Source organism: Leucopleurus acutus (genome assembly GCF_964270905.1).
Source record: "Leucopleurus acutus genome assembly, chromosome: 18".
Lineage (NCBI taxonomy): Eukaryota > Metazoa > Chordata > Mammalia > Artiodactyla > Delphinidae > Leucopleurus > Leucopleurus acutus.
The window spans coordinates 9,550,570-9,573,753 of record NC_139160.1 but is presented as its reverse complement, the minus strand read 5'-3'; the positions used below and the strand labels follow the sequence as shown (position 1 = coordinate 9,573,753).

At 40.2% G+C, this 23,184-nt stretch overlaps 1 protein-coding gene across 5 annotated transcripts in view; it reads left to right on the top strand.

Annotated features, from left to right (window-relative positions):
• STARD13 (StAR related lipid transfer domain containing 13) overlaps positions 1-23,184 on the top strand; it is a gene marked incomplete at its 5' end in the record, with an annotated part of 222,351 nt that overhangs the window by 52,623 nt on the left and 146,544 nt on the right. The window contains one exon of one of the 5 annotated variants that reach the window (XM_082859471.1): positions 8,001-8,588. The exons of the other annotated variants lie outside the window; for them this stretch is intronic. Of the gene's footprint in view, positions 1-8,000; positions 8,589-23,184 lie in introns of those variants that run through there. 5 annotated transcript variants of the gene reach the window in all.

Here is a 23,184-nt window from a genome sequence, read left to right as displayed (position 1 = left end):
GCTGTGTTTTATCTTCCTTGAGCAGTTAGTACCCAATAGTACACAATGTCAGGTTATTATACTAATGGCCCATAATCATTGAATTAAAGTTTATCAAGTGCATATTAAATTAATAACACCGATATTTTTTGTAACTCACATACTGGTATCTGGAAATGACAGCCACATCATTAAGATTGTTTACTCTGCTATAGATCTTTCAAGGAAGATTTAGCATTATATAAATATAATTTGGGGATCAACACTTACAGTCTTTCATGGCTGTTGGGAACAGTGCAAACAAGAGTAAGTTGCTCCTCAGTGACCTCATTACAGTGAGATAATCATTGAATGGCACAGACATGATTCAACAGCAGATCCACTCATGAGAGGGAAAAACAGGGAAGAGAAATAAAGGAATCTTTGATGATACATAGGATCAGAATTAGTTGCTCAAACTCAGGATGAATCTAAACTTGCTTCTCATAGGGTATGCTCCGAAATATACATGCATCATTTATCTAGCCATCTTCTTAGTTCTGGAGTTTTAAGTCCAGTGAAAAAGAGAAGTGATGTTTAAAGTAGGGTGTTTTGCAGAGTGAAAGCTTATCACACAAGTCATACTGCCCATGATCCTTGCCCCACAGTCTTGCTGAATCAATGGGGAAATTGTTATAGGGAGAGAGAATGAAAATTGTAACGGTCCTTATTTCCCTTACTGGCAGACTCTTGGAATGGACATGAGGGAGGATACTGAGGAGGTGGAGGAAGAGTATGTTAGGCCATGGAAGGGGTGAATTGGGATCTTATGTCATTAGATGGTTACGATTTATTGGCTACATGTGCATCATGCTTAAAGTCTATACACACACATGTTACTCGGAAAATCTAAATTTAAGCAAGTGTATAAATGTGATTACTTGCTTTGTGAAAGAATTCATCATGCTTTTGAACTTAAAAAAATATTGTAATGCTTTAAACAGCATGATATGGACCGGACTGCAATAAAGTCCATTGAACTACAGAAAAAAAGAAGACAGGGATGCAGGCTCTATTTGGAAACTCTCTCATTCTTTTACCAGGCAAGTTTCAGAACTTCACTGGGCCTTCATTTCTTGATGAGAAAATGAGATGGTATGACTATGGTTCCCAAGATCTTTCTGTAGTTGAGTCAATAACTCCTTGAACAAGAGGGTGTAACGCAGGGAAATTTAAACCTAAAGTAACAGAAGCCCAAAAGGAAACAGAGCAGCTGTCTAACGTGGAATAAATCAATGGCTTATAATTTTTCTACATCTTGTCAAGGAAATGGTAAGGTGGAAATCAGATTTTAGTTCTACTTCTGATGCTAATTTAATTGTGTGATCTGAGGCAAGTCACAACTTCTCTGGGCATTCTTTTCTTCTTCCATAAAACAAAGAGTTTGGATTAAATAAATGTGAAGCTCCCATCCTCTCTAAAACTCTAGGATTCTGTGATCACAGGTTATTACTTTAAGAGAAAGATGATTCTTATTTACATTTTCCTTATTATGTCATTCAACATCTACCCGGACATACTTCTTTGATACCTGGTTAATGCTCTCATTATCAATTTAATAGGAACGTTAGGATGTCCTGTCTTGTGGACTATTTAAATGTCAGTACAACCTATATTTATAAAGAAACCTGTAAAAACCTTTCTTTATCAGGAGTCCTGGACTGTAAAATGGAGTTATTGCAGTGCCTGGCCTATTGCAAGGACCGTAGGGATCCGGGAGTGTTAATGCAGGTGGATCCCCAAGCTCACAAAAGACCTCTTTTCTTGATAGTAAATGCAAAATGTGGAAATTTCACTACTAGGAGAATTAGTGAAAATTGATCTTTGCACGTTCATTGACTTTTTACCTGACACTATGTTTAGAGATAGCACTTGAGTTGAACTCAACTAGAGCAGAGTAAACTGCTTTTTTATGTTTGCAGGGAATGGAACTGGGCATTAGTGATGTATTCTCTCTCATTCCTCCATCAAGTCAAATGATATCTTGGGGATTTGCCCAACCTAAGTGGTGGCATTTCTCATCCCTGGTGTAGGAGACCTCCACCAACTGGGTAGCATCAGCCAAAGTCAAACAACCTTTTGTTCTTTTGGAATTGCCCTTTCTCTATGCTTAGCATTCTCTTTCTCAGCTACTTTCAGAAATGGAGGATGAATACACCGGCAGAAAGACAGATGGAACACAGAAAACAGGGTAAGCATGCATCAGTCATGTGTTGCTCAAGTTCTTTAAAAAAAAAAACACAAAACTGTCACAAATTCACATTTCATGAATCAGAGCCTCTTTCTATTCAGTGTTGGTGACTGAAGGGCCTGTACACAAAGGATACTGTTTAACCAGAAGTTACAGGAAAATCTGTTAAGTCAACTAACTTTGAATAACATTTTAAAAATCATCACATAGTAAAAAATATGAGCAGTCAAGAAATAAGTACTAGAAAGAAATTAGCAAAGAGCAATATGCTTATACACATATAACACTTGAGAGTTGCATAGCTGCACTTCACTGCTTTTATTGGTTCTGAATTTATAAACACTCATCCCAGACGCAGGTAATTGCCAAATCTGGATTTTGTGACATTAGCTTAAGTGAATAGAGATTCATTTTTCTCGTATCTTCCCCCCCGCACTATAATCAGTGCTTTAATTGTTAGTAAATTTGGGACACTGGTCAACTTTTATAAAACAGGATTCCCCATTTCCCTAACAACCTAATCATGGCCGATTTAGAAGCACAAGTTAGAAAAAAAATCACCACTAGTGGTCTGAGCAATATCAATTGATGGCCCAGACAAATTTAGAAAGAGAGAAAATGACAAGTGGGTTTTAGTAAACTTCCTATATAAAGGAAAATAAATGGAAATTCAGTGAAAACATATCATTAAGAGGGATGTGCTCTGTCTCTACATTTCATTAGCTATGAGAACGAGGTGCTGAGACTAGAGAAGAAGACATAAGAAGACAACCATGCGTTTTGCACACCAGATATTTGAATGAAATGAGGATCACGTAACAATCATTTTCTATCTCCTCGGGCAATCTGAATATGATTTTGGTGTGGGTAAAGACATTATGTATTAATTTACATTCTACCTCATTACCTAAAGGATTTGAGGTAGTTTAGAGAAGGAGATACAACGCAGTTAAAAAAAGATAAATCTGGTGAAAAGAAAAATGTAGGTCAATTAATAAGATAAAACTAGGAAGAGATATTATATAAAAATTTACAACGTAAGGCCCTGAATAACTATTAAAAGCAGGCTACAGATTTAGCTTGAGCCTTTCTAATCTAAGAAAAGAGGAAAACGTGATCAGGGAAGATTTGCCATGTCCATAAGGTAAAAACATACCAGCACAACTTTCCCTGGGGCTTGATATTTGGGAGAATTTTCTCCTAAGGACTTGATATACAAGAGCAGTTTCTCATAAAAAATCCCATAAAGAGACTACAAGCCATAGTCGATGGTGCTTTTAAACATTTCTATGGTGAAATCAATAGCAAATCTCTTATAGCATCCTGCAGTGGAAGTGGGAGCATAAAAACAAATTATAATTCAGTAAAAATATTTGAGGATGGGGTGGACGGATCAAAACAAGGAGGTTCAGTAGGTAATCCTCTGATTCTCTGGCTTAATCTAGAAATAGCATGGAAACTGTCTAGAGACAATTTCTCTATGTCTCATTCTCAGAACTCTAGTTACATGGATGGTTGGATGGATGGATAGATAGATAGATAGGCAGGAGGAAAATATGTCTGTGGTTAAGTAATTTGGGGAAATACTGCATCTTCCTTCCCTTCTTGGAAATTCACATTTATGAAAGGCTCAGAGAAATCCTGCAGAAAGTAATTTAACTTTGTTTAAACTGACATATTTCCATATTTCATCATGAAACCATTTTGTACTGGATACCAGGAAGTGACATCATGTAAAATCAATGTTCCCTGGGGAACACATTTTGGAAAGTCTGGTTTAGGAAAGTGGAGGGCTGGTGGTCCATTCAGATAATTCTCTTTGAACATATTTCTTGAATGAATTGATAATTTGAGATTGTATCTTATAGAGTAACATTGCAAGTATTCTGTTTTCAAATAAGGCCAGCTCCATGTACCTTAAAAATCTACTGGGTTAAGGCAGGATGGATATCTTTTATGAAAATTAACAACCAAAGGAAGATCCTAACCTGATTAAGTGCCCTCCGCACAATTTGCCCATCAGAAAACTGAAGGAGTAGGTATATGGGCAGAGTTAATCATTATAATAAAAAGAATACAAACAATCTTCAAGTAACCCTACAAGATAGGTACTGCTGGGCCAGGAGAAAGAAATGATTACTTTTTAGCTCTGGATCTATGATAAAGCCAAAGTCCTAGTTGAGTTCCAAAGGGGTCAGAAGTTACAGCAGCTAATTCAGAATATTCCATTACTGCTGGACAGTGGAGTCACAGCCCCACAGGAAAGAAACAGGAAACTATTTAGGAGTCTCGAATTCTCCCTGGCTGTAGGTGGTGGGAGAGGTGGGCTCCTGTAAGCTCAAACTTTGATGGGTGGCTCAGAGTCAGTTTCTGACTTGAAGGGCCAAACGTATCCTTGGTTACATAAAGTCTCCCTTGGAACGACAGAGTAAAGTGAACTGATAGATAATAGGTCATTTTTGTTAGTAAAATCTGTTTGGTCTAGTTGTATAAGCAACTTACCAAGTTTCCCATGAAGACTACAAATATTCTTAAGGTATTTTTCCTCCTGCTGGCAAAGGGATAACAAATTAGCATTTGCATTATGACTGATGCTTTTTGAGAGAAATCCACAGAATATCAAAAAGCTGCAACAGAATACATGGAGAATTAGCCATACCGTGTAGCTCAAATCCCCATGTTGTAAAGTCACACAGGGCCAGAGCAATCACTGTAGAATGGTGCAGTCTAGGGCAAGGCAGACACACAGATTACTATGAAAATTTATACACTATTGTTTGAAAAGACATGAATTCTCTTTTTTAGAGAAGCTTAGGATCAAAAGGAATTTAAATGGAATGGTTGGAAAATAACTTAAAATTACAGAACATGCTAATGCTGTTAGAAAAAGGAAATCAATAGAAAAAAATCCGAAATGTCTGGCTAGACTCTCAAATGACTTCCCTCACAAGCCATAGGAATCCTGGTAATTTCAGAGGTCTGACAGAGGCAGAGCTGATTAAAATACCAGTGATTTGCATTGCCTTGTCTCTAACATTCTGATAAAACACTAGAGTGAAACAGTGTAGAGGAGAGAGAGGAGATTGTAAAGGGACTCCGCAGTCACCAAGTAACTAATTTACATATCAGTATTTTGAGCTGAAGAAGGCATTCTCTTCCTGCATTCCAAGTCTCCTCTTACTGGTAATTTTGAAAATCATGCATATGGATGACAAGAACCTTGGATTAGTATTCAATCTCTATAAGTGAACAGTAGCATTTCACATGCATTTGTATTCACCAAATGACAAACTGGAAAAAAATACGATAGTCATAAAATCATATTTTCCTCTGAAGGTTTTACTACCTCCAAATTATTTATAATAATAAAAATTACTGTAAGAAATAAGAAGGATCTACAATTCCAATGACAATGATATTCCAACCATTTTCACCTAAATAAGACTAGAGTTCTTAGTAGAGGAATTTAAATCTCTCCGAAATGCTTTGAAGGACACAATACATTTCCTGCTAAATGCATTTCTCAAAATAGAGAATGAAATCCGTTGCAAGGTATAATTTGGAGGACCATGTGTTGTGTATAATAATTTCTTATTAATCAAATCGCCTTCACTACTACATTGATCTCTTTGGGTAGGAGAGTCTGCTACCACCCTTTCCCTGCACTTTCCTATTTTCACTGTTAGTATTCCATTCTCTCTGCTGTGCTTTTAGGAGGAAGGTCTACGGCAGATAAAGCTGCTTAGATGTTTTTATTACTGGCTTCCTAGAAGAAGGAGGGGAAAAATCTTGGCCAGAAAGAAGGGAAATCAGTCTTGCAGGATATCTTGAAGAAGACCGCAAAAGAATTTCAGGGACTGAGTTTATCATCTGTTGGTCCCAATACTGAGTGTGATGTAATTCCACATTTGAATTCTTATGTATTATCAATGGCCAGGGCAGCCAATCCATTGGAATTGCTTGGAACAGCCATGAAATGGTAGCACAAAGCATTAGAGAGATGGGCATTTGTTTCTTGCCTTCTTCTAGGACAATCTTCCAGGAGTTATCCTGTTGATGGGATGATGAAATCTGTATTCTTTGGGGCAAGTAATTGAAATATGTTGATTGAATTTCAAGAAACACTTTCTGCTCTTGATTGTGGGATCAAGAATGTCCTAGGGACACTGTTCATTTAACCTAAACTTTAAACTTTCTACACCTACTACTGAAACAATTGGAGGCCTTTGGAGTCATGCAGCTTGAGTTTAAAATTCAGCTCTATATCTCCCTAGCAGAGTGACCTTGGCCAAGTTACTTAACATTTCTAAGCTTCAGTTCTTCTGTGGGCAAAAAGGAGCTAGTAATAGCCATTATCTCATAGTTATTGCAATAAGTGAGAGAATACAATTAAACACAGAACACGGTGCCTGGCACATACTAAGTGCTCAATATAAGAAAATATATCAATATTTATATTAAACAAACATCCATGTACATAGGGCCCTTCAAGGTATTGTATCAGCAAACAAAGAGTAAATTATGTACTATATACCAAGTTTACTAAGGCAGGCATACCTCTCGCCACATTTTTTGTGTCCTCAAAAAGTATCCACCACAAAACCTGAAACAAAAGGTGGGGTTTTTTGTTGTTGCTGCTGTTCTTTTGTTTTTTATCTTAAACTGTAATGAAAACCATTGTCGTTCCCAAGTGTGGTTTCCTGGGCACAGCAGTTATTCTTAGTTGCTCTGAACTGACCTAAAGTGATGGGTTTAGGCCCCATTTCAACTCATAAAGATAAATAGCAAAGTCTGTTGATCCCCACCTTCTGCCAATAAAAGAGGCAGGAAATGTTCCCAGCTCTGGGAGTGACTTGCTGGTAAACTGTAAAGCTGAGAGAGGGCAGCAGTGCTGGAGGAAAGGGGGCTGTGCTCTCAGTAGGCTGGAGTGAAAGGCCAGGGAGGCTATCAGTGTGTGAGGGTGGGAGCAAGGCCCTAGACCAGCCTCATTAGCCAGTAATAGAGGGTTATGTCTATATATCTGACGGTTTTTATCTATAATATCTGAGTTCCCCTCTCAACATGTTGTGATTTTTCTAAACTGAGAACTTAACTTTGAGATTTTTCTTAATTTTGTAGAAACTTTCCAGTATTACAGTGGTCTTTGCTTAGAGGAGTTCATAGAAAAGAAATGCTGTAAAATGTCAATAAACTTTCAAATGATCAGTTGGCAATTTAAAAACTAAGCACTCTGTTTCTCGAACTAATTCAAGCAAATTATTTAAGAAGCTTTCATTGCCCATTTCCTCTAAGGATTTCATTCCTTTTCATTCAGGAATATTCTTCATATTGTTGAATTCCTCCGCTGTGAAAGACTGCATATGGATATGAAATTAACATTTGTTGAAATTTGTCCTTCAAGTTGAATGGACTAAATCAACGTGGATTCTTTTGCTTCATTTATTTATGGAATATATGTAGTCTTAGGTCCTCCTCCATTTTTGTGCCCCCCAGCCAACAAAGAGTAGAAACATTAGTTAGTCCAGTCTTTTTATATCATGACATAAATGTTAATCTCGAACTTAGTAAAAGCCTTGTTTTATAAGATAAAATATTTGATGTTTGCGTATGGCATCCTGGAAACCCTGAAAAGCTATTATAACAGTAATGCCTTCACTGGTAGCATGTGTGACATTTTGTGGAGCCACTCCATATGGATTATCTTTTTGAATATGAGTGTAAGATAGTACTGATCATCTTGGATTAGGAAGCTGTGTTCCCTAGAATCTTTCAGAGATCTGACAAATGCAAGCTTTCCTACTTTGAGACGTTTCTAGTCTCCGTTCCCTAAGTTGTTCCTTTGGAAGTGGATTTTCACTTGGTTTTGCTGTATGGAAAAGTACATTTCCCTGAGTAGACTCTATAGATAAGTATAGGCTCACTTGATCGAATAAGGAAACTTGGCAGTGAGCAATACGGTTGTCAAACATTAACTAACTGGTAGAGTAGAGATGGTTTCAGAGTCCAACTTTTTCCTTTCCCCCTTCCACGTAGAGTAAAATTAATTCCTCACCTCCAGCTTTACAATTCAGTTTCTGACAGAGCCATTCTGTTTCACGTGAGGCTTCTCCTCTCACTTTTGTGTCCATCTCCCATCGTTGGTCACTTTAGCAGAACTGGCCCTGGACACTGTAGCTTCTGTTCTGTGAAGCCTGGTGCTTTGTTCTGTAAGGCAGGAATGACGTGGAATTGAGACAGGTTCTTTTCAGCTCTTAACTGTCAGTCGTGCTTCCTCCTGGCTGCTGGAGTCTGTGCAGCTGTGTCCAGAGGTGAAGGCAAGCCATACCTCCTGGGCTGGGGCAGAACTTTTCCACTGGGTCGCCGAAGTGAAAAGAAGAGTGTAAGTTGGGGTTCGTCATGGAGAGGCAAAATAATGTATCGAAATTTCTGTGCATTTGGGTCAAATACTTGGGTCTGGGGATTGATGATTTGACTTTTTATAAATTTTATGCCACAAATTTTAGCTCTTGAAAAGTTTACAAGATTTTTAAAACACTGACAGCATACTTATACCTGCTCTTATTGAGGGTTCCCTATTATATACCAGGGACTGTTTTCGGCACTGCATTTATTGCTATTTTATTTAATTTTCATGAAGACTCGAGAGTTAAATTTACTCATCTGGAAAATAAACATAGTAAGGCCTAACACTCAAGGCCTTATGATGTTCATTTTTCAGATGAGTAAACGAAGACTCGGAATGCTAAATAACTTTCCCAAAGTCCCCCAGCAAGTAGGTGGCAGAGCTGGACTCTGCACTCAAGTCTGTGGTTCAGAAGCCTATGTCAGCTTACCACTGACAACACCAGCACCCTCATAATTATGTAAGCATGTCTACCTTGAATCCAAGCAAGGTGTTCTGTTTTTTTTCATCACTTTGGACCTTCTCAGTCCTCCCTCTTCTCACCCAGCAGTCCCTCAAGTTGTTGGAGGACTTTACCTCCAAAACCAGCAGCAATTCGTCGTGATCATCCTATATACTAACTACCCTCCCACCCCTCTCTTGAGGGTTGGCTGCTCTTCATCAAGGGCGCTCTGTCCAAAGTAAACAACACGGCAGCAGCATTTGGCCTTTGGTAAGGAGTCTAGCAAGGTTAGGTAGGAATAAGCATAACAGAGGGAAAGAACAAACTCCTCCACCCCCAACCCCCTTTCCCTACTTCCGGACCCTGCAAAATGCTGCCCTTCTTCCTAGAAGGTGCTGGGGGTCGATGTCCATACTCCCCCAGGTTTCCCCAGGGCTCTTAGGGCTCCGGAGCTCAGAAGCTCATGTGATCTTCACCGTGGGCCTTTGCAAGTGAGAATCGAGATGGGAATTAGGTCAGACCTGTGGTGTTCTCTGGACTCTGGATCTTGAACTCATCAGTTCTATAGTGGAAGGAAAGCATGTGTTAAGCCAGGGTCTCCATTTGCGGAGAGAAGCCCTGGATGGAGCTTTGTTTTCCAGATTTTGCAGTTTTGACCTCAGTCACGGCTGAGGCCTGCAGACCAGAATAGTCACAGTTGTGCTCTGCCCTTGTGCTGCACTTGTAGCTGGAGAACAGTAGTCAGTCAGAAGAAAATATCAATGTTCTGCCAACTTCTGCTGTTTGTGCAATTTTGCCAGAAGCCAAAACAGGATCGAAAATAATAAACAGACCTCCTCCCTTGTTGCATGACTATTTACATAAAGAGATTGATGAACTGACTGTGCTTGTGTGAGTGCTCAGGGAAGGGAGTTTTTAAGGAGAAAAGGTTAATTCTTTGGTAGTTGATTGGGATTTGAGCTTTTCCCAAATAATTGGGTTTTTAAAGAGATAACTCATAGTATATATAGTGCTGCTTCTTCAATATAAACAGCCTAAATCATGGATAAATCAACCGGACACGTGAATTACATACAGCTGTAAAATTTTGCAGGGAAAGTGAATCTTGAAAACAAAGGGCCAGCGTGAGTCTTAAGTAGAATAATGATGTTTCCAGTGGAAAGAGGAACCAAGCTTGGGGGACTGGAAGGCAGGAGGCCTGGTTCTAGGACACCTTTGCGTCCTGGGTGACCCTGAGGTCACCATCGAGGTGACCGTGTACCCTGGTGACCATGCATGCTTTTATTTAATCTCTCAGTGCCTCAGTTTCTTCATCTATCAAATGGGAATAATACCAGCTCCTGCTATTCAGTGATATTATCAAAAGAAAAAAGAATCGATGTGAAATTAATCCAGATAGAAGGCGTCATCCTCAGTTCTGTCGTGGCTAAGTGATGTCAGGGTACCTGTTAGGGACCTCTGGGCCTGAACACAGGAGCCATACAAAGCAAGCCCCAGCTCTTTAGTTCTCAATTGGACACGAAACATCACCACACTTGCTTCTCTTCCTTGAATAATAATTTATATCACCCCTCATGGATATGGGAATAATGTGCCACTCTGTGGTCTTGTTTTGTTTTTAGTTGGTTCCCAAATAGACAAAGTATTCTAATTCTTGCCTTTATTTTGTATTTTCTTTTTATGTATTTGATATGCTATGAGGGAATCTATGTAATTAATAAGGCTCATTTTAAACTCCACATTTCCCTCTTATTTTTCTGCTATTCTGAGGTGTCGAGAATTTTACTTTGTATTTTTTACTCAGCTAATGAATTTTGTTTCACCCTTAATGAATAATTTCCCATAATCATGAGCAGAATAAAATCTTTTGAAGTGAAAGATATTGTGTGATAGACTTGGGGACTTTGACAAATCGAAGCGTCATAGATCATATGCTTTCTTTGAGTTAAGAATCTCCAGTATAAATCAGGCTTCCTGCCAAGGCCAGTAGGCAGTGTGGACTGTCCTCTAGGCAGGATAGCCTGGTGTGGCTGTTGAGCTGGAGGCCTGCAAGTGCTTACTGTGATCACGGCGAACTGCCTGAGTCTGAGAGGCCTGAAGGAACCTGATGTCACCTGCCCAGATTATCTGATGAAGAAAGGACGTGCCCAGTGCTTTCGTGGGGCCTTGCCCAGCACAGCCTGGTCTGCAAAGCCTCAGGAAAGAAAGGTGAAAGGTGAAAGAACGCACACTTTACAAACATATCCCTTTAAGATGTTCGGGTTTTGTTCCATAGTGTTTTTTTTTTTAAAGCAATCCTTCCTCCCTTCCTTCCTTCCTTCCTCCCTCCCTCGCTCCCTCCTTCCCTTCCTTTCTTGGCTGTGTTGGGTCTTCGTTGCTGCACGCGGGCTTTCTCTAGTTGCAGCGAGCGGGGGCTACTCTTCATTGCGGTGCACGGGCTTCTCATTGTCGTGGCTTCTCTTGTTGCAGAGCACGGGCTCTAGGCGCTGCGGGCTTCAGTAGTTGTGGCACATGGGCTCAGTAGTTGTGGCTCACAGGCTCTAGAGCACAGGCTCAGTAGTTGCGGTGCACAGGCTTAGCTGCTCCACAGCATGTGGGATCTTCCCGGACCAGGGCTCGAACCCATGTTCCCTTCATTGGCAGGCAGATTCTTAACCACTGTGCCACCAGGGGAGTACCTGTTCTGTAGTTTTGATATCAGGTTTTTGTTTGTTTTGTTCTCAATGTTTGAGTGTGCTGATGATGTTAGATTTCAGGAGGAAGGGCAATTACTAGGCTGAGACTGGTGTGAAAATCTTTTTGTTGAGCACTCTGTATGTGTGGTTATTACTTGAAAAGGCTGGGTGTCTTGAGTGCAGTGGCATTTGAGGGGGAACTTTATGAATGAAGAGGAAGGAGCTTGTTTGATGGAGAATAATCCAAGCGTGTGAAGTCTTCCCAAAACCTTTACTCCAGCAAAGCTGACCTGTAAGACGTTATTGACTTCTTTCTTGCATATGAGGGTGAGACTAACGTCTCTCCACCCCCACCCAGATTCGTGATGCTCTGAGTTTCTCTGCAGCCTTTGGCTTAGCAGAACACGTTTCTTGTTTATAGCTGTCTCTGCTCATTGATTAGCCATTTTAATGAATTATAATGTTTTGTGATTGTTGTTAATAACTTGACATGGGACTTAGGAAGTCTTCAGAGCCTTGATTTATGAGAGAAAGACTCTCTCAGACATCTTTCCTTTGGCTCTGGGGGGGCTGTGCACTTTCTAAAACTTGTAGTTTGCACATGCAATGTGCATTGAATGAAAACATGGGCTTTGGTGTTCTCTGGACCTGGGTTCAAATCCTAATTCCAGCGTGGATTGGCTGTGTGATCTTGAGCAAGTTCTATGAACTTTGTAAGCCTGTTTCCTCATTTAAAGTGGGAAGAAAAATAATAACGTCCACGGCCTGGAATGAAGTGTTGTCACACATGCAAAGTACTTATTGCAGAACCAAGCACTTACTCAGGGCTCAATATACATTCATCTGAAAAGGAGACAGAAAGGACACAAATAACCAGCAACATCGTCCATTACACTGTGGACTAACTCCTTGTGGAGAAGATAAAAAAATACCCAACTTTGGATAAATAATAAAGTGGAAGCTAAGGAAGGGCCCAATTGTAGTGGGTCTGAAATTAGAATGTGTCAAGTTTCCTCAGAGAAGAAAATGTATAACTACTGCAGCTAGGAAACTGTGCAGTTTTAAACAAGGATTTTCCTAATCAAATGGAATTTACCTCTGAAAGCAGATAACTGTCAAACTCTGAGTATAATAGAAAGTATTTTTAGTCCTTAAAAATTACTCTTTAGCCTTAAAAGTTACTCATTAGACTACCCCATAAGTCCAGAATATGAACCTTAACTCTGGTATGAAGTTGATGGAAACATACCTAACTCTTAATATTTCAAGTCTAACTTCCCCAAATGAAGCACATCTGCCTTAGCAGTGCAGTCAGTTGGGACCTAATCACACATCCTCAGAACTATTCTCATAAGATGTGAGATAAGCCCAGAGGAAGTACGTTATTCTGCCTTCACCCCACCCTCAAGTGTGCAGCCTGCTCTAAAGCCTAGAAGCAAAGAGACAGCACGAGGAGCAGGAAAAGATATCTTCAAAGCCTAGAATCCCCTTGGCTTCTTTTCAAAGACAGTCTTTTAAGTCTTCTGTTTTTACTAAGTTTTGATAAACTCGAAACATTGAATCTTAACTTTGTTGTAACCCACTCAGCCAGCTTACAGAAAATGAAGTGCATTCATTCATTGTCTTTCCATTTTTGCATGAAGGGACACAGTCATTCATTCACTCACTCACTCACAAAGTCACTTCTGGAATACCTACTCTGTGCCAAGTGCAGGTGTTGGGATATAACAACACATTAAAACAAAATCCATACCACTGTTTAATGGGGGCTTTAAACTCGTGCCATAGAGCGTTAAAGGTGCGGGGATGGCATCCGTGCAGCGGGAGTGGAGGCACAATGGCCAGAGTCTTCAGCTTTAGCTATTATTTTGTTGTTGTTCTCATGTTTTCGTGTTTCATTGCTTCAGCTTCCAATCTTTTAGCAGAAGGCATCCATGCCTGGTATTACTGGGGGTGATTCTTACTAACTGTTGGGGAGTCCTGGAGTTAAGACTTCATCCATTTTTGCCGCATCATTTCACCATGTGTCTTCCTTAGAATCTGAATAACTCATATCCCATCATCCAAGAGCATGGAATGCTCTCCCTCTGGCGAAAAGTGCATTGCTGATCTCCTCTGTTCTCAAAAAGTCAGGGCACATCATTTACAGAGAGCTTACCTCTCTGCTAACACTGCTATACTAGCATTTGTGCTCCCCCTGTAAGGATTAGAATGGTGGTGAATTTCTCATGAAATCAACTTTAGTAACATAGCAATAATTAACACAAATATTTAAGAAAGGCTACATTTTAGGAATGAATATCACTTCTTCTGCATCAGTTACACTAGTGGAGAACCTAACCTAGTCAGTATTTCAACAAATAATTGTTCAAAGCCGATTGCAAGATCTTTGCTGCTATTGAGTATGATGGAAAATTATATAAAACATGATCACTGCCCTCAAGGAGATTACAATTAAGTGAGATAAGACATATAAACTATCATTAATACCAACAGTTCAAGAGAGTGCATGGTTCGATGACTAACGGATTATCAAAACATAGGTATTCATAAGAGTGCATTGTCAGCGGGGCAGTAAGGTAAGGAAAAAAGGTTCTTGGGCCTGAGCTATGGAAAGTGGCTGTGCTTCCACTGGGCAAAAGTCAGAGGAACTTATTCTAAGTAGGACAACAAAATGAATTGAAAAGTATAATTTAAGTAATTAAGAATGTAGTCCATCCTACCATATAGCACAGGAAACTATATTCAATATCTTGTAATAAACCATAAAGTAAAAGAATATGAAAAAATATATATATATGTATAACTAAATCACTTTGCTGCACACCAGAAGCGGCACACAGCATTGTAAATCAGCTATATTTTAATTTAAAAAAAAATGTACTCCAAATCTGGTGTAGGAAGTGAGATGATAAGGTTGAAAAAGGAGTCTGAGGCCAGACTGCAGTGAATTTGAAAAATTTTTGGTAGGTAATGGGGAGCTACTGAGGGAATTTGAGTAGAGAAGTAATTGGTTGAACAGTAGTTTAAAAAGATGAATAAGTGAATATGGGTTTGAAGTGGTCAGAATGAAAGTAGAGAGAGAGTAATAATCAAGGAACATGTGTTTTGTCCAGGCCCTGTCTAAACATGATAAATGACTGTCTCATTTAATCCTCATAATAGAAGGTACTGTTGGTGTTCCCATTTGAAAAGCTAAAAAATTGAGGCCTAGAGAGATTAAAGTTACTTGTTCAAGTTAAACCCAAATAACTAGCAGGACTTGAACCCAGGGCTATCTGACTCTATCTTCTTCCACAGCTCAAGGGTTCCCCTTATAGTTTAGTTTTTGTTGTTACAGTGACTACCCAGAAAAATATCCCAAGTGACGGGGATTTTAACTGTGGCAATAAAGAAATGATAAACCTAGGATTTAGCTCCATAACTTTTCAGAATGGTAAAATATTTATATTCTTTTAAAACTTTAATGCTCCCAATTACTAATTTATCTCTTCATTCATTTGAATTTATTACTTGTACCTTCTACTAGAGATTTTCATTCTATTTGGAGACACCTACCTGGTGATTGTATTATTAGTAATTCTTGCTCAGTAAATTCTGGGTCAACTTACGACAGAAGTTTCCCTGGATTTTAATTAAATTACTTGATGGAACTATACATGTTTTCTTTCTGCTTTAGCCATGATCCCTTTAAAAATTTATCGGTAAGGAATAAATAAAATTAAATACTAATAGAAAATGAATTTAATATGTGTAGTAAGGAGATTTAAATTTTAAACCTCTAGACATTACAAATTGGCTTGATGATTTCATTTTTCAAAGAAAGGCTTTTCTAAGAGTATTATGTACCTAAATACAAATAAAATTTGGTTCCTGATTCTGGAAATGTGAATAAACCAAAACACTAGTCATATTGGGCCAATTGGCTGAAATAGTTTGAAACCAGAAGATTAATTTGTAGAGAAACCCAATAAACAAGTGTCTCTGTAAGACATGGGATCTTGTTGTTTATACCAAATTCTTAAGCAGCCAGTCATTATTTTATCAAAAAAGAGAATTTCAGATATGAACTGTTCCAGAAGTAATTTAAAGATGTTTAAATATTTTATGAAGTATGAAATCACACATACTTGCCTCAGGCAGATTCCCCACTGGTATTGAATAAAAAATACTCATATAGTTTTTTTTTTATAAGAGCTATTAATATAAAGTTTTACTTCTCTGCCTGAATTGTAGTTCATATTCTGAATCTAGCCGCAGGTTAAATCCCAGTTAAATGAGGTGCCTACAGAGCCCCCAGGGGACAGAGTTTGTATGCTTACTCGGATAAAGTGCAAATGATACTGAATTTTCTACTGTGCTCTAAAGCACACATTCTATTTTCTCAACACACTCTAGTCTCTTGACTCCTATTTAGAAAACAACTTATTACTGTTTCTCTCAAGTCCAGTGTACTTTTATCTTTCTTTATCAAGATTGCTATCTCTACACATAAGATGGGCAAAGGTCATGGTGAGTCAGGCAAAGTCTCTTCTTAGAAGGTCATGGCCACACTTATTCCCATGACTTCTCCCAAGAAGCAAAAACTAGAGGTCATTGCCCAAACTCTGGGTCAGTGCCAGCTTATTCTCTAGGACAGGCTGTTCCTGACCCAATAACCAGGTCCCGAAGGTTCATGGCTTCCCAAGGGAGCATCCTTCTTTCAAGGTTCACACATAGTGTTCTTGTCTGACAGTTATATGTAAATCTAGTTCTCCCTTTCTTGCTGATCAAGCTGCTCTGTACATGGGTAGCATGAGAGAAATCATAACCTCTGCAACTTCTATGTGTCAAGATAGACTTCTAGATAGCACTGGCAATATGTCTGACCTTAAGCTCTTCACCATGCCCAATGGCAGACTCATTCTCTGACTGTTTCTGATGTAAGCCCCAGCTGAGCTAATCCTACAAGACCCAAGTTCCCCAGTGAATACATTCATTGAGCAGCAGTGGTTGAACTTGGAGAAGTATAATACTGTTGCTGTGTAACAGACCACCCCAAACTTAGTGGCATTAAATAACCATTATTATGCTCATGGGTTCTGTGGGTCAGGAATTTGGAAAAGATACAGTAGAAATGGCTTGTCTCTGCTCCATGATGATTGTGACTTTAGCTGGAATAACTTGAAGGCTGGCGATGACTCAATGACTGGGCCCTGGAATCATCCAAAGCCTCATTCACTCCCAGGACTGGCTGCCTGAGATGTGGGGCCTCAGCAGAGGCTGCCAGCTGCTCTCTGTTTGGCGGCTTGGGCTTCCTCACAGCATGGAGACTGCCTTGCAAGGTGAGCAAGGCAAAAGTGCATGCCTTTTCATGATACCCTTGGAGGTGGGATAGAGTCTCTTTTGCTGTTTCTGTTGGTCAACATAGTCATAAAGATCTGCCCAGGTTCAAGGGAAGGGGGCATTGACCCACTACACGATGGGAGGAGGGCCAAAGAATTCACAGATATATTTTGTAACTCCAGTAAGATGTTTCACATTGGATAATTCTGGGTTTCTGCCATTCTTGCTGGCATGTGCCTGGCCTTTGACTGATTGATTCATTTCTCTGAATTGTACAACTGGAAGAAGCACTACAACTAGAGTCATCATGCAGTGTGCTTTTGCCCACAGGTGTGCAGAGAGTGCCTCGGTGACATTCCTGTGTACACTGCATTGCACTAATCCTTTGGTTGTGATTGTATGAGTAGATACAGGCATTGTTCTGTACATACATTAACTTGTTTAAGCCCTATAACCCTGTGCAAAGGAGAATATGCTTCCACCCATACTCCTTGCCCAGAATTAGAACAAAATCCAGAATCTCCAAGGTTTAGGGCTAGGGAAGAGTCTCCAGGTGAAGTCAAACAGTTCTCAATTTTATCCCAAACCCTGTTTTCCATGGACAGAACTCTGAGTTCTCTCACTTTACTCACAGCTCCTTTTTTTTTTTTTTTTTTTTTATTGCTACCTTGAGTCCTTAGGGATAGAATTTAAGTTTCTGGGCGCTATTTTATTAAGAAATTAAAGAAGGACTTCCCTGGTGGCACAGTGGTTAAAAATCTGCCTGCCAATGCAGGGGACATGGGTTCGATCCCTGGTCCAGGAAGATCCCACATGCCGTGAAACAACTAAGCCCGTGCGCCACAAGTACTGAGACTGTGCTCTAGAGCCTGTGCTCTGCAACAAGAGAAGCCACTGCGATGAGAAGCCCGCGCACCACCACAAAGAGTAGCCCCTGCTCACCGCAACTAGAGAAAGCCCGCGTGCAGCAACGAAGACCCAACGCAGCCAAAAAAAAAAAAAAAAAAAAAGATAGTTTAAAGGAAAAAAAAAGAAGAAATTAAAGAAGATGGGCTTTGTTTTTCACAGCAGTGGTCCTCAAGCAAGGGCAATTTTACCCTTCAGGGACAACTGGCAATATCTGGAGATATTTTGATTATTACACCTGTGGGTGGGTGCTAGTAGCTTGCAATAGGCAGAGGCCAGGGATGCGGCTAAACATTCTACAATGCACAGGGTAATCTCCCGCACCAAAGAATTATCTGGCCCAAAATGTCAATACTGCCACTGCTGGGAAACCCCGCTTTACAAGGAATTTTTACAATCCCCCTTATAAAAATGAGGAAACTGGGCCTCAGAGGAGCTAATGACTTGCCCAAGATTCCACAACCAGTCAGTGATGGAGTCAGAATTTAGACACCCATGTTGAGATCCTCAGTTTCATGTTCCTACCTCCTGTTGGTACTTCAGCCAGCCTGGCACCTGCCTAGAGAGAGCAAACGTGAAGGCAGAAGTGGCTGTTCTCACTTTTCTCATGCCCTGGACGGTGTGAGGTGTACCACACCTGTCGTAATGAGCCTAAATCCTGGTGATGGACATTGTGCTCCCATGTCTTCTTTACCATTCAGGAGATGTGTGCAGTGCTCACACGGGCTTAGTTAAGACTATATAGGTTAAGGTGTGGGCGGGAGTTGTGCTCTAACCTCCCAGAAAGAGACCTGTAAATAACAACTGAAAAACTGGAGCACAGGATGCCTGTGTGTGTGTGTGTGTGTGTGTGTGTGTGTGTGTGTGGTCTGGGTGTGTTATGGGAGGGCAGTAAGATCTTATCTTACAATGACAAACAAACAGCTAATTACTTGTAATTTTGGAGATAATTGTTTTCTCATCCTGCAAACATGCAGAACAGGAAATTAATCTAAATCCCAGAAAGTTTGGATCATCTGCAGATTGTCAGAAAAGAAACACTCATTATGCCCCCAGAGCCCCCACCACATCCAAGCGACAAGCTGAAAACGGCAGCTGCGGCCCATGCCGCCTGCATCGTGCTAGGGCCCTGTGCTCATTGGTAACTGGAGAGAAAACAGCCCAGGGAGTCTGGCAAAGGCAGACTCCAAGCAGACAGGACACCTGGTTAATGCCACCCAATGCAGAGTGTCTGGCTGTGAGTCAGCCTTTCTGATGGACCCATTCATCACTTTGGATTCCATGTCAGTGCAAGAGCTGGCTTCACTCTGCCTTGGACAAATGAGTCTTCAGGTAATAGATGATGGTTAAAATGCCAGGCAAATGTGATCTGCAGTGAGAGACTCGGCCGTCTTTGCTCAGTCTCTGGCTTCCCAGCTTGAGGCAGTCTCTTTATTTCCAAAGGGGGGATAAATTCAACCCAGATTATTCTCTTAGATGAAGCATCTTCTGCTGTATCTTCTCACTGCTCATGGGCCAAGTTCACCAGGGAAAGGCTTCTCGGGGTGAGCAATGGAACAAAGGACAAGTGGCCTGCCTTCCGAACTCAGGCAGTGCAGCCCGCCCAGACAGTGTTTTAACTGTTCTGGGAAGAATGAAGCATTCATAAGCCATTCCATTTTCAAGGAAAAAATTTCCTGTGACATTTTAATCCCCTTTTGTGCTGGAGCGTTTTTAGAGTTTTCTCCTGCCAGTCATCTCAAATGTTTTGTATCTCTCCCTTTTAGCTGAATTGCATATTATGAGCCATGACCCACAATAAAAAATAATGCCACTGTTATTGAATGAAAGTCTCGTTCTTTGGGTTATTCTGGGCTTTGGGTCAGCACATAAACGCTGACTTCTGAAAGTCCGAAGACGTTATCTGGCTGAGGCTTATGTGGGGAGAACAGAGTGAGCTATGAGATGAAAATGACCACCTGCGAGCTCCAATTCGGTTTATGTTTCTGTGGGATATTTTCTGTAAGTGATATGACTGGGTGCTATAGCGTTTTTTCTAGTAGGAGATCTGGCCTATTTCTGCAGTCTCTTGTCTGCTTATGGAATTTTTGTAGATATTCTCTATCTAATTTAGGGTTTCTCAACCCCAGCAGTATTGACATTTGGGGGCAGATAAGTCTTTTTTTTTTATGGGGGCTATCTGGTGCATTGTAGGATGTTAAGAGGCATCAGTGGTTTCTACCGTCTAGGTACCAGAAGAGCCCTCCCCACAAGTTGAGTAACAAAACTTGAAATGTCCGAAGTGTCTTCAGACATTGCCATGTGTTCCTAAGGAAACAAAATCACCATTGGTTGAGAACCACAGATCTAAGTTTAAAAATACCTAGATACAAGTGAATCCATTCCTTGTTCATTCCTTTTACAAGTATCTCTTGAGTGCCTACTGTGTGACAGAATCTTCTTTGGAGACTGTAAATTGCAAGATGAAGAGGTCATAATTATTGCCCTACAGGGACTTGCAAGGCAGACAAATTTTAATTTAAATAATTACATCAGGAATGTACTCTAATAAAAATATACAGGATTCCACTTGGGAGTTCAAAGGAGGAAGTCTTAACTTTGATTTTAGTTACCAGACTTCCTGGAAATTCTTGATTCCACATTTATTCAGGAAATACCTTCAGTTTCAGGGGGGTGGAAAATCCTGTTTACCAAGACACTATACTATGGAGAGTCTCAAAACCAAACCTGTGAATTCTTCTATAAATGTATTGATAAAGTAAATTTAGATTATCAAATGTAGATAGAAAAATGCCCTAGTATCTGGACATGAACCAAGGTACAAAATATATACATGAGAACACCCGAATGATTCAACTGGCTGTCGGTGGTTCCGGGGCTAATGGAGCCCTGGGCTACAGACAGTGTCCAGTTGATCTCAGGAAGGTGTCTGCCGTGCTTTGAAGTCAGTTTTCAATCTTTGTTCAGTAGTAACAGGCTAAAGTGGATGTTTACACTGCTCTAGGCCTCAGATTTGATAGCATCCCCAGAAAGCATGGAGGACTGAAAAATGAAACCAGAGTAAACCAGTCCCAACAACTGGAGCTGCGTTGGCCATGGTTGGCCACTGGAGCTGGAGCATGGAGGGCAGTTCCTACTCCAGCTGGAAATCCGCCCTTTCTCTTTTCTTAAACAAGTGTGAAAGACGCTATTAAAAGTGATGGTTTTGAATGTAGGCAAATTTATATTTAAAATCAGGTGTATGTTTTAACTATGCAGAAGACAGTGTGATTTAATCCTTAAGAACACTGGCTGGGGAGTTAGAAAGACCTAGGGTAAAATTGGGGCTCTACCAGGACTAGCTGTTTGACCTTGGACAAATTATCTGATTCCACAGTGCCTCAGGTTCTTTGTAGAAATTGGAGTAATAACACCCACCTCAGAGGATAGCTATAAGAACTAGAGATGTTCAAAAAATACCTGATGTAAGTGCTTGGCAAATAGGGTGGTGGCAGTCTTATAAGTAACACATTACTTGTCAGCTCACACTGGTGTGCCTCTGACCCTGTGGTTGAAAAATGTTTTAAAGATAGAAAAGAACAAAACCCGGAAGCTATTACAGGTCTGTGGAGCAGCTGTGTTACTTAAAACCAGAAAGCAAAAATAGCCGACTTTGCTTCTGATGCTAAAATGCCATTGGAGGTTCTTTGGCAGAGTAAAGCCAGTATTGATGAGATTGGGTGACGTTTGTCATTGATTAAAGAGCTGATGCTGATGAGAGAAGGGGAGATCAGGAAGGCCATCGTAGCTTAGGAAGGGCCTGCATAAGTGGAGATAAACCAACCTTTGTTTGCTTTCTGTTGGAATATTAGTATTGATTTTTAAACTCAAACAAAAGTGGTATCACTTTTTGGTGATTTCTTGGACCTGACTCAACCATATATAGAGAGGTCTTTGCCCTTGACCCCAGAGACTTAATAAAAATGTGCCCAGGCCACTTTCTATGCTCTCTTTGACTGACAACTATGTAGATGTGACCAAGGATAGTAATATAAGGACAAAGGAGATATCCTCCAAGGTTGAGATTCCATCAGATCATGGGGCCTGACACCAAAGCAAATGTGAAATATAATAGTGGAGACATTGTTGAGAGGCCTATTTTGAAGAGGTCCTTTCCTTTTCTGTGGATATTCTTGCCTGGATAGCCTCCTTATCAATATGTTTCTCTATCAATTTTTAATTTCTGCCAAAATCTCAGAAAGAGGGTGTTGTCAGTCCCTATGAAAATGAGGACCATGTAAATTTTACCAGTTTCTTCCTCAAAAGATCATTTCTCTTATCCATTCCCCCATTTATTTATTCAGTGTTTATTTAGCACCTGTTATAAACTGGGCAAGACAAGACAAGGACACTGCTCTCCAGGAGCTTCCACTGTAGCTGGGGTGGGGAGGGAGGCTGTACACAGGTAATTACAGTACAGGGCAAAAGTACAACATAGGTGTAAGTGCAGGATCCACGGGAGCCACAGAGTCTACACTGAGTGCTTAGAGAAGGCTTCCAAGACAAGGGGGTGCTCCAGCCGACTTCGGAAGGAGACACTCAGGCAAAGATAGAAAAGCAAGAAGTTTATAGGAGAAAAGTCTCATGTGCCTTGAGGTATGTGAAAGCCCAATCTGTTCTTGGAACATCAAATTAAGGAGAAACCTTGTTTTCTTTATGGAAGTGGAGGCCTGGATCTGTCGCTGTGGCTCTATAATGATCATGCCCAGATAATTCCCGGTCACTGAAGCCCTTCTCTAATTCAGTCTGGCCTGAACTGAATATGTTGTACATGCCTCTATTTATTTGGTCCTTGTGTAGAAAAACTGCACATAAAATTAAGTTGAAAATCTTTAATTGAAAACTGCAAGAATGGTTCTCAGAATATTCTACTCTGCACTTAGAAACAGTCTGAAATACTATATAATCCATTCCTGTGCCTTTTAGCTAGAGACTCTAAACAATGCATACTAAAAAGGCTGTCCTTTACTGCCTTCCTCCATGATCCTTCTTGTCAAAAAATTCCTAATCTGTAGGATGGAAGGTTGCGTGGTCCCTTGTGATAATGGGTTCCTGCACTACTGGTCTTCACAGTCATTAAACTATTTCCAAGTTTAATTGATATCCAGTTGGAACTTGCTTTCTTTATTTTTTCCTCAATTGAAAACACAGAACAACTGCTCTCTGGTACATCTGTTTTTTTTAG